Here is a 12,354-nt window from a genome sequence, read left to right as displayed (position 1 = left end):
CCCAGCGGCCCGGGGTGCGTACCTAGCCCAGTCCTGGCCAGGAAGGGCCAGCACTGTCGGCACGCGCCTCGGACACTTGGCACGCACTTTCGCGAAAGCACCCGCGCTTCCCTCCACTCCCAGGTCTGCAGCTCACGCAGCTGGCGGCCTCTGGTGGAGGAACCCGAGTCCTGTGCCCCGGGGGGGAGGGGGCGGAGTCCGAGCATTAGCGCTGGCCCCTCAGCACCCAACCCCGGCCATCCAGGATTTCCCGAAAGAGAACTAGCCAGAGATAGAGCCCCGGGGTGCGGTACCAGCCCAAGGGGGTCGCCTGCCAGGTGTACTTCTGATTACGAAAGGCAGATGGCAACCTGGGAGACGAAAGCGACCCAAACCAAGTACCCCAACCGCGGGTAGTTTTCTTGATTTGGCATATTGGGTTGGAGGCTCTAATGCGGTTCCTCTCTTAGGACACACTAAGCCAGATGCAAAAGGACAGAATTGAAAGAATTCAGAAAGTAGGTCTCGCAACCCTCCTTGGCCAGGGATCGAAATCCAAATCCGAATTTACTCAATGTACTTGATAGTCCAGAAGCCTCATGTCACCCAATCTCGAAGGGCAGAGACTTTAATAATTCTTCGTACCAATCCTCCTTCCCCCAGAAGTGCCCAACACAGGACTGAATTCAATGAGTGTCTATTAATTAATTGGTTGAATTCATTAGGACCACGTCTTCACTTAAGTACCAGAAGCATAATGGAGAGATGTAATAGCTAGTGGGCCTTGGAGCTGGCCTCAGAAGGAGCCAGGAATACCTACATTCATGTCTCCCCTACCCACCCACCCACTCACCATATAGGCTGTGTGACCCTGAGGCCCAGGGCATGGGCAAATCACTCCATCTCTCTGTGCTCTCAGCAACTCTTTAGGAATTCCCTACCTCAATGAAATTAGAAGTCCAGTCCCTATTCCTACTGTGTGCTAGGCCCAAAGAAATGAAACAATCCTTTCTTCCCCTCAAGGATCTAACATGGAATGAGACTATGTACACTTATTAACACAGTGTTTGGCATATAATGTGCTTAATAAATGCTTGGTGATGTCTATAATACATTTGGATACATACATAAACATATAATACACACATACGTGTGTATGTGTACATATATACATCTCCAAGATTTCATTGGCATTGGGAGTTCCCAGTGAGTAAGGGACTTCCTCTCTCAATACAGACCAGCACCTTAAAGTCTTAGCATCTGCTCCTCATGTAGAGATGGTACATGAACTGTGCTTTGAAGAAAAATAGGAATTGGAAGAGGTGAAGGTGAGTGCAATCTAGGTGTACATGTGGGAAGTAGACTAGTGTGGGAGGAAGAATAAGAAGGCCAGTTTGGCTGGACCTTAGAGCATGTGGACCAATAATTTGTAATAAGCTTGGAACAGGAGGCTAGAGCCAGGTCAGGAAGGGTTTTAAATGCCAAAAATAGGAATCTGTATTTTTAAAGTAAATGTTTATTGGTATCTTTTGTTTTTTACATAACCTACAGTTCTCAATGTATCTTTCTCTCCTTTCCCTCCCAGTCATCTCTTATAAGAAAGTAAAAAAAGAGAAATGCAATTCAGAAAAACTAAACAGTATATGGTATAACAAACAAACAAACAAACCCAAATCTGACATTATCTGCCATGTTCCACACTCATAGTCCCATACTTCTGTAAAGAAGGGAGGGAGGTGCCTCCTTATAGCTCTTCTTTGGGGCCAACCTTGGTCATTATAATTTCACAGAATTCAGTTTCAATTATTTCATTGTCATTATTGTTCTTTCTATTTACAATTCTTCCAATTTATGATTATTATGTATATTTTTTTCTGATTACTTCAGTTTACATCAATTCAAGTAAATCTCCCTCCCAGGCTTCTCTGTATTCATCATATTTAATGTTTCTTACAGCACAGTAATATTATATTACATTTTTCTACAACTTGTTTAGCCATTCCCTCAATCAATGGACATCATTTTGTTTCTAGTTCTTTGCTACTAAAAAGGTGCTACTTCAAATATTTTGATGTATATGGGACCTTTTTTTTTTTAATAGTTGACCTCCTCAGGCTATAAACCTAGCAGTGAAATCTCTGAATCAAAGAATATGGATATTTTAGTCACTTTGTTCACATAATTCAAATCACTTTCCAGAAAGCTGGACCAGTTCATACCTAGAGTAGTCTGTATTTGATCTTAGGGAAATAGGGAGAGACCAGAATTTATTGAGTATGATGAGACCCACACACTGCGAGGATTACTTTGCTATTGCCTGGGTATTGTAAAGAAAAAAATCTGAAAGCCAGGGAATAGTATGGGGAGGTGTGTGAATGGGGAAAACAAGGGGAGGAAGAGAGTTTTTGAGCACCCATGATCAGGACAGGAGATTAAAGGGCCTTTGGCTTGGAGCAGAATGTCCAATCCTGGGTCAAAGGTTTTCCAGGTTTGCGTGAGAAGCTCTTTGGCTAGGAATCCCCAGTAGGAGCTCAGATCAATGGAGAGAATCTGCTTGGGGGAGAGAATCAGGGAGTCAATGGGTGTAGAGGGACAGTGGAGGGAAGGATGAATCCATGCCACATTTAATCAATTGTTAAACTCAACTCCTCCATATTTTCAATAATCAATGAAGAAATTGACATTGGCATATTTAGCCCTTACCATGTGGGAATAAGTAGAGAAAATAGTCCCTTTTTCACTAAAAATAGGATAAGATTTTATCAAGTGCTTTGCTAAAATTGGGGGAAACTATATCCTTAGAATTTCTGTGATTTAGTGGTTCAATAGTGACCCTGTGGAAAAGGAAGTAAGATTATTCTGATATGTTCTGCTTTTGATAAAGCCATGAAGGTTCCCACTGCTTCCCTTTCCAGATGCTCACTAGCCATCACTTGTGACAGAAATTTCTTGAATTTTGCCAGGAATTGACGTCAAGCTGATAGTTTGTAGATTTTATTCTCTTCGTTTTAAAAATTTGAAATAGCATTGTCCATTTGTGCAGTTACCATTCAGTTCTTCAGTTTCTCAAAGATCATGGAGGATGGCCCAGTAATCATCTCTACCAAATCTTTCAGTGGTCTCAGATATTGTGCATCTATGCCAGATGACATGGACTTTTCAAGGCTGGCTAAGTGACCCTTTACTACTTCTTCCTATTTCTCTTAGGTATCAACTGTCTAGTAACATATTGTGTTCTCCCCTTTTTAATCAAAGCAAATAAAAGCTGAGCATTACTGCCTTATCTTTGTTGCTGCTTATCATTTACCCATTGACCTGGATCAATAGTTCTAACTCTTTTGGATTTCCTATCCCTCTCCCATAAAGTGCTTAAAAAAAAACACCAATGTTTTTGTTCTTGATTTTCCTCGCCAGTCTTAGCTCATACTGAGTTAAAATCTTGCTAATATTATTCTTTTTTAGATTAAGTTTTATTTTTTCATCTGTTAAGCATATATTCTCCTTTCTCCATTTTCCAACAAAGAAAAACAAAACCATAGTAACAAATATACATAGTCAAGAAAATAAACTCTATATTGGCCATGTACAAAAATGTGTCTCATCTTGTATATTAGTCCACCATCTTTTTGTCAGGAAGTAGATAGCATTTTTCATTCTAAAGATAATAATAATACTAATGATAGCTAGCATTTCTAGAATACTTTGAGGATTGCAAAGCACTTTACAAATATCTCATTCACCCCTCAAAACAACCCTGGGAAGTAGGTGTTATTCCCATCTTCATTTTACATATGAGGACACTGGGGTTGAAACAGGTTAAGTAGCTTGTCCAGGGTTACACAGCTAGTTAGTTACTGTCTGTGGCTGTATTTGGACCATCACTCTATCTGCTAGACCATCTAGTTGATTGGCACTACTGTTCTAGAACTTCCTAATGCTTTTGTGATTCTCTGTTTCCATCTTCTGATGTCTTTTCAAAATTGCACATGTGGTCTGCGATGTCCTTGTACATCCACATCAGCCTTTCCAGACAGTTCTCCCTTGTGCTCATCCATGTTTTTTTCTCTTTGTATCTTTAGATTTTCTTTCTTGAGAGTTTCCCATCCTTCACTGGCTGGCTTCCTCTAAAAATTGTAGTCCTTGAGATCCTGCCTCGACTTCCTCTGAACCCTCCCAAATCCGTTCACTCTAAATGTGCGGATCCATGTCAGATTCTGCCCAGCTTTCCTCTCCTGTCTCACAAATTCTAAAACAAAGCAATTCCTTTCTCCCAGCATTGGCATCATTTCTATCCCAGCAACTAGTTATTGGTGAAAATCAGACCCATAATAGAAGTTTCTGTCATTGGTTGAACAAGCTCTAGAAAAATGAAACTGTCATTTTGAAATAAAGGAGTTATTGGTTGTCCAGCAAATGTCTGGAGAAGTAAAGTTTTCCTCCCTCTTGGACCTTGCTTGGTCTGTGGTCGTTTTACGGTCTCTTCATCTACTTCCGCCTTTTGTATAGGTGCTCGGTGATGTATTTCAATGACAATATGGCTTCTGTTTTTGCCTCCATTTAGATTCATCCAAATGCCTCCTACCATGCTTCTTTTTAGTTCCTGGATTTCTTTACCTAAATGTGTATTTCTAATATGTAATGCTCTTCTATTCCCTCTTCAGGGGCAGTTGTGTGGTACAGTGAATAGAATGCTGGACCTGAAAAAAGTCAGGAGGACCTGAGTTTAAATTCAGACTCAGACACTGACTGGCTGTGTGACTCTGTGTAAGTCACTTAACCCTGTTTGCTTCAGTTTCCTCATCTGTAAAATGAAAACCCCAAATGGGGTCAGGAAGAGTTGGACACAACTAAAAATGGGAAAAAAAAATCCCTCCTCCTGTTCCTTTTGAATAAGGTATATATATCCTTCCTGAGAGATATTAAAGTTACGAATCTCTTTCCATCAAGTCTCAATGTTATCTATCAGATTAAATTTTCTTACTTTTGGTAGGACCTCTAGTTTACCTTGCTTGTTACCCATACTTTGTGCATTTTCAAAATAGAAACTTGAGAACATAGGTTTTATTGCTGGCTCCTTTCTTAGATCTTTGTCTCCTGTGAATATCTGACTGTCTTTATGGTTATTTATTTCATACTTTTTATCTACTCTCTATGAGATCTAGCTTAGTATATATCCATAAGTGGTTTTTTCTCTTCCCTCTTCATTTCAGTTCAAATCCCTTTTGTTCAAGTTTTCATGACACTAAGAAAATACATTTTTACCAGCCCTTGTAAGAGCAGTTCATTCCTGGCTGGGAGCCCAGCATTCCTGTATTTTAAATTATAGTCTAGAAATTTAAATCCCCTTCCAGACACACTCCAGTTAAACCAACTATTCACTTCCCAAATCATCCTTTCTATTCTGAAGCCCTCAATTTTCATCATCAACATCAGTGGCGAAAATGTGTCTCTGAGGTCTTCAGTTTCTTGCCCAAGACTTCATAACTACTAGCAATGAGTTCTGGCTTCCTTCTGGCAGTATCATTTGTGTCCATACGAATCACTAGAAGTGGGTAATAGTCAACTGGTGTGACAAGTGCTAGGAAATCCTGTTTCATCTTGGATCCAGGTTCTTGGAAGACAGGACATCTCTATTGTTATCAGTTTGACAAATAGCTGCCCCAATATTTCTCAGCAGGAAGACACAAACCACCACTTTTTCTGCTTCTGACCTAACACACAAAAAAAGTGTAATAGGAACTTGGTCAATGGGAACCCTGTTTCTAAAGCACATGCAAAATCCTCTGCCTGCTGTTAGTCCCTGTGGAAGAGTCTGGTGAATCTATTTTTGGAAAAGTGTAATGACATGTAATGTCATAGAAAGACCCTGTTCTTCACTCAGGGTATGGACAGATATGCTTACTGTTTCTGTTCCCCTTAACTTGTGAAGGGTGGTCTTGATTGCCTGCTGAACTAGAACTGAGAGACAGACAAAAAGCTCCTATGAGAGTAACACTTTATAAGCCTTCAAATAGGGAGAGAGGTTTTGACTTTTTTTTTACTCCAAAATTGGTTTTGTTTAGCTGAAAGCAGTTCTGAAGGAACTTTGCTATTAGGCTTAGGTACAAAGGAGGATTTCAAAAAGGAAGAAGCACAGGGCAAATAACACATACCCTTTTGTCCCACTCTCAGAACAAAAGAGTCTAGAGAACAGTGTAACCAGAGCTGGAAGATGCCATTGGCAAACTGGCAGTGGGAGCCGTGCTGATGCTAATGCTCCCATTCAAGGTTGACAGTCTTGAAGGTGAGGTCTTGGTGGGGAAGTCCGGTGAGGAAGTGCAGAATGGCAAAGTCCTCGTTGTCCTGGCAGCCTCCAGGAAGTACTCGGGTGTGAAGGGCTTGTCTATCAGGGCGGGTAGAAGATGTCAAACTCGTAGCCTTGCACAGCCTTTGGTGGGGGGTTAGCAGAGTCATGGTGGGTCTGGTTGTACTTGTTCCACTCAAAGCCTGTGTGGACATGGCTGAAGAAGTGAGGCTTGCAGGCCTGAATTTGTCTGCCCACAGATACACCTTGCCTGTCAGGGGCATTTCCACACTAAACTGGGCCTCGTCTGCCCCCAAGCCCTCCTTGGGCCAATAGGAGATGTCTTCTGTGCTCTCACTGGGGTCTCCTGTGACCTGTAGCTGTTGCCGAGAAAGCAACAGGCGCTGAAGGTCCTCTTCTGATTCCACCACATGTGCAGCAAAGGGCAGCTCAAGGGTGGTGAGCACCCTGGGGCTGTACTTGCCAGCATCATAATCATCTAGGCTCTGCTGGATCAAGTCTTCCTCCATCAGCACAGCTTCCTCCTCGCCCTTGGCTCTGGCCTCTCCTGCAGCTTCTGGCACCTCGGAGGCACCTGAGGTAGAAGACCCCAGCTGGGCCTGACCTCGTTCTTCAGGCTCTGACCTTTCTCTAGGAGATGCTGGCTCTTTCTTGAGGATGGGGAGCAGGGGTTCACTCTCAACACCCTGCTCCTGGTTCAGCTTGTATGATTTCTGCCGGAGTTCAGCCTGATGATGCTCACAAAGCCTGACTCTGGTCATGTGTGCCTTGAGTTGCTACAACAGGCTCTCCCAGCAGCCAGTATCCAGGTTGGGCCCTCCTGCCCAGATCTTGTCCTCAATATCCTGGAAGATCGCCTGGAGCTGATTGTATGTCTTCCCCATGGATACTGACTGTACATCAGAACTAACAGAGTCATTTACCCCTTCTCCACACTCTCCCGGCCCCTTTCCAGAGGCCTCAACCTCTGGGAGTTTGGAGATCCCTCCTCTGTAATGACAGTCACATATCTCCAGAAATCTACATTCTTGCCCTGTTCCAGTTCCATGCATGCCTGGATGTCCTCCAGAAGGTCTTCCATGTCTGACACTGTGAGGCCACTGAGGAAGGTGCAGGGCTCGTGAATCTCTGCAGCCAGGTCCTCACCCTCGGCATTGATGGACGTGGTAGGAGGTCGGTGGGCTTTGCCCCGTCCATCCCATAGGCGAATTTCAGAGCGCAGTTTGGCTTGCTGAAGGTGGAAGTTGTCTTCCTGTTCCTCTCAGGCCTTGAAGTGCTCGGCCTCCTCCTCCAGTTGCAGCATCTCCCGTCGCTGTTCCCTCATGGCTTTCTCCCTCTCTTGCTCTAAGCGCAGCTGCTTCACCTTCTGCAATTCTAGTCTGTTGTTTTCTGGACACTCTTGTTTCTCTCCTTAAGTTCCTTCTCCTCCAGGTGGTCGATTCCCTTCTCTAGGGCCTTGTTCCATAGGAACGTTCCTAGCAGGTTACTGTCTCCGAAGGGGCTGTCAGTGTTGGTGTAGCCCATATACTCTGCCCCCCAGCCCATCTTTTCTCCCTTCTTCCGTTCTTTGGCCTCCTTCTTTGCCAGTCTTCAGGCCCGTTTCTCCCCAGGGGTCTCAAAGACCTTCTTCAACTCTTCTTGCTGCTTTTTCTCTTCCTTTTGCCTCCATCGCTCTTGGAGGCTCAATTTCTTGTCCAGGGCCTCTTGAGGGCTCCGAGAGGTGATGCAGAGGATACCGAGGGGGTGGACGATATGGAATCATGATGTCTCCTCCTGGGTCTGCTCCTGTGACCCCTCCTTGGTTCGCTTCCAGAATCTGATTGGTAAGGCTCCCGAGATCGGGGCCGTGACCTTCTTTGGCTTCTATGATTCCTTTCAGAGGTCTGATATTTCTTTGATTTCCTCCTCTGTCGCTCTTCCTTAGAATCTGATCCCCCTCTCCTCTCCCGGCTCCGTCGTCGTTGACTCTTTCTCCCCTTTCTGTTCTCACGTTGCCGCCGTCCAGCACGACTCCGTCGCCGCCTCCGGCTTCTGGAGCCTGGGGAGCGCGAGCGAGAGCACTAACGAGACAGCGAGCGAGACTCCCTGCTCCGACCAACCCTTTTGCCTTGGAGAAAATGGCTTTGAGCTGGTCCTGCTGACGCTGCCTCCTCCAAACTGGAGTTTCTCAGAACTGAGTTCTCTCAGGCTTATTTACATTGGTCCTGTAAGTACATCTGAGAGGTGAGTTTTCACCTGATCTCGGCAATTCTATTGGCAGCCTGATTGACATCTTAGCTAGTTAAGGACTAGAAGTCATGAACCCAAAGGCCCTGCCCAGTCCTGGAACTCTTCCCCCCCTCTCTGAGGATTAATCAGAAAAAGTCTTTAAGGATCTAGCTTTGACTTTTTTAAAGTATGTTGAATAGGATTTCTCTTTCTATTCTCTAGTTTTCTTTATTTACAATATAGAAATGCTGATAATTTTTGTGAATTTACCTTGTAAAACTATTATCTCAATTAGTTTTCTGATTCTCTGAGATTTTTTTGAGTAAACCATCTTGCAATTTGCAGAAAAAAAGAAGGAAAAGGAAAAAAAAGAAAAAGAAATGTAAGCTCTCCTTCAATGTTTATGCCTTCAATTTCTTTCTCTTGTCTTGTTGCTATTGCTAGCATTTCTAGAACTATGTTAAATCATACTAGGGAAAAATTGTGCTGGGAAGAGGAAGTATTTTTTGTTTTACCCTTGTGATTATTGTAAAAGTTTCTAAAACTTCTGTATTGCAAATAATATCAGCTTTTGGTTTAAAATACTTGTCTTTTATTATATTAAAAATGGCCCTCCTGTGATAATTTTTGGGGGGCTTTTAGGAGAAATAACTGCAATGTTTTATTAATGGCTTTTTTCTGCATCTACTTATATAAAAATAGAGTTTTGGTTGCTTTTGTTTCTAATACGATTGTATTGATTGTTTTCCTAATGTTGAACTATCTTTATCCCTGATATGGATACAACTGTCTCATGATGAACATTTTAAAAATATATATTAGATGATAATTTTTTCTAGGGTTTTATTTAAAACTTTTTTTTTATCAGTATTCAATAGAAAAATAAATCTGTAGTCCTCTTTCTCTATTTTATCCCTCCCTGGTTTAAATATTAAAATAATAGTTGTCTCAAAAAGAGTATAATAGAGTGCTTACTTTCTCAATTATTGAGAATAATTTGTGAAGCTTAGGTATTAATTTTTTTAAGTTTGGTACAGTTAACCTATAAATAACAATGGTGATGATGATTATGGTGATGATACATTTATATGGTGCTTTAAAGTTTTTAAAGCATTTTATAAGCATTAACTCATTTTATCCTTACAACAATCCTGGGAGACAGCTGCTATTATTATCCCCATTTTATAGGTGAGAAAACTGAAACATGCAGAGGTTAAGTGACTTGACCAGGGTTATACAGTTAACCTGAGTTAGCCAGTTAATCTGAGACTGGATTTAAACTTTCTTACTTTAGGACTAAAATTCTATTCACGGTGCCATCTAGCTATCTGGGTTGTTTTTCTCTTCTGTCATGAATTATTTTTGTTAACTTTTTAAAATTTGATTTTCTTCTCTCTTAAGTTTAAAATTTATAAATTTTGTTATTATTTCTATAGAATCAGCTTTTAAGTTTTTAAAAATAATTTCTATAGTCTTTTCTATTTTCCACTTTATTTTGTTTCTACTTTTGATAATTGTTCTTATTGTGCTTACATTGAGGTTATTAACTTGCTGATTTTTAATTTTTTTAAATTAGGTATTCAGTTAATACATCCCCCTTTTTCTATTTTATTAATGTATGTTTTCACATATATACTTTTCTCTCTGAAGACTACTTTAGCTGAATTGCAAAAAATTTGATATTTTTTTCAATCTTACTGGTTTCTTTCATAAGTTTGTTAAGTGTTTCTATGTTTTTTTTCTTTGACATAATGACTTATGATATCATTATTAAATTTCTACTTAGGTCTATGTCTTTTGCTTGTGTTCCCTGTTTTGCTATGTAAGAATATATTTAGTATTCCTGATTTATTACACTAATTTACATTTTCCACAATTCCCTAGCATCTGGTCTATTTTTGTAAAGGTACTATATGATGTTTAGAAATGTTCATTTTTTTTAACATTCCCATTCATAAGATGTCATAAATTTTTCTGTCTTAACCTTTTTCAACAATCTGCTTAAATATGTTTTCCCTTTTACTTAGCTGTCTATTAAATTTATCTAACTCTGAGAGAAGAATGTTAAAGGCTTCTACAATTATGTTACTATCTTCACCTTTTTGCAATTCAGTTAACTTTCCTTTTGTGAAAATGCCATTTTGGTGCATATATATTTAGAAATGATATTGTTTCATTGTCTATGGTACATTTTAGAATATTTCACTATTTGTCTCTCTCTCTCTTTTTTTAAGCAATTGGGGTTAAGTAACTTGTTCAAGGTTACATGGCCAGTTATTTCTGGGTATGGTGCTAAGTATCTGAGCCCTGATTCGATCCCCAGGTTGTCTGGACACCGGAGCCGGTGCTCTTACTAGATGTGCTACCTAGCCGCCCCTGTCTCTCTTAACATTATAATTTTTAGTTTTTCTTTGATTACAACTTTCACTAATTTTTACTCCCTTATGATTAGTAAATTTTATTCCAATCTGTCATTCTAATTCTGCATTTGACATTATTTATTATATATTTCTTGTATATTAGATGTTTCTCATATATATAAATATATATATATATATATATATATATATATCAAACTGTTGGTTTTGTTTTCTCATCCAATCTTATGTTTTCATTGGCTTATTGTATTGTTTTACTAATTCACACTTAAAGTTATGAAGGTTAAGTTTGTGTTTTCCTTCACTGATTTCTTTTGTATTGATATTTTATTTCTTTCTCAGGTAAGTCAGCACTTTATCCCTTTGATTCATTTTTCTCATACCAATTTGATGTCACTTTATTTATAGGCTTTTCATTCTAGTCACCAATCAAATGTGCCTGTACCATCCCAAGTTCATTGAATTTACTTATATTTTCATTTTCCTTTCTCTCTTTTATGCATTCATTTATTTTCCCATTCTATTAATCCTTCACATTCATTGACCCTGATGAGTGTGTAGTTCAAAATCATCTCATCCCTAACCTCTTAGCTTTAGTAACATTACTTCATGGTGACTTTTTTTTTCTAAGAAGCTTTTATTTGCTTTGTCCTCCTCCTTATTTCTCTACCCTTCTGGTCTTATTGAATTCTATCCTCCCATTAATGAGTTATAATCAACCAACCAATCAACAAGAAGTTATGAAGCCCCTACCATATGCTAGATACTGGAGATACAAAGACAAAAAAAAAATCCTTTCAAAAAGCTTCCTTTCTATCAGGGGAAACAATATGTACATGTGTAAGTATATTCAGAATAAATGCAAAATAAATGCAAAGTAGTTAAGTACAAGGTATTTAACAAGGGGTGGGGGAAATAAATAATTAAGGAGATCAGGACAGACACGTAGAAGGTAGTGCTGAAACTTCATCTTGCAGGAAATGAGGGATTTTATTAGGGGGGTAGTTTATTACAGACATGGGAATTGACAGTGCAAAGGCATAAAGATAAAAGATACATTACTATGTGTGAGAAACAAAGAGAAACCTAGTTTGATTGTTTGAGGTTGGGAAGGGGAGTGTTGTGTATAACAATCCTGTAAAGATAGGTTAGGGACATGTCGTAAAGGGTTTTAAAAGGCAAACAGAGGAATTTATATTTTATCCTAGAGACAACAGGAAATCCCTGGAGTTTGTTGAGAAGGGGAATGACATGTTAAGATCTTCACTTAAGCAAAATTACTTTGGTAGCTGTGTAGAGGACAGATTATGGAGGAGACTCAAGGTGGGAAATTAATTAGGAGACCATTGCAGTAGTCCAAGCAAGAAGTTATGAGGGTCTGAGCTAAAGTCATGCCAATAGTTAGAAGAAGTCATTTCAAGACATGTTGAAGAGGTAGAAATGATAAGATTTGGCAATTGGTCAGAAACGTGGGGAGAGACATAA

The 12,354-nt window shown here is 40.1% G+C and overlaps 1 pseudogene; it reads right to left on the bottom strand.

Annotated features, from left to right (window-relative positions):
• Nucleotides 1-205: 205 nt before the first annotated feature.
• LOC138148506 (splicing factor Cactin pseudogene) lies at nt 206-8,555 on the bottom strand (annotated as a pseudogene).
• Nucleotides 8,556-12,354: the final 3,799 nt, after the last annotated feature.

The sequence above is a fragment of the Petaurus breviceps genome, unplaced genomic scaffold (assembly GCF_028583685.1).
Source record: "Petaurus breviceps papuanus isolate PSGF00001 unplaced genomic scaffold, PetGlider_PUasm1.0 90825, whole genome shotgun sequence".
NCBI classification, from domain to species: Eukaryota; Metazoa; Chordata; class Mammalia; order Diprotodontia; family Petauridae; genus Petaurus; species Petaurus breviceps.
The sequence above is the reverse complement of the archived record's forward strand: the minus strand, read 5'-3'. Positions and strand labels throughout refer to the sequence as shown.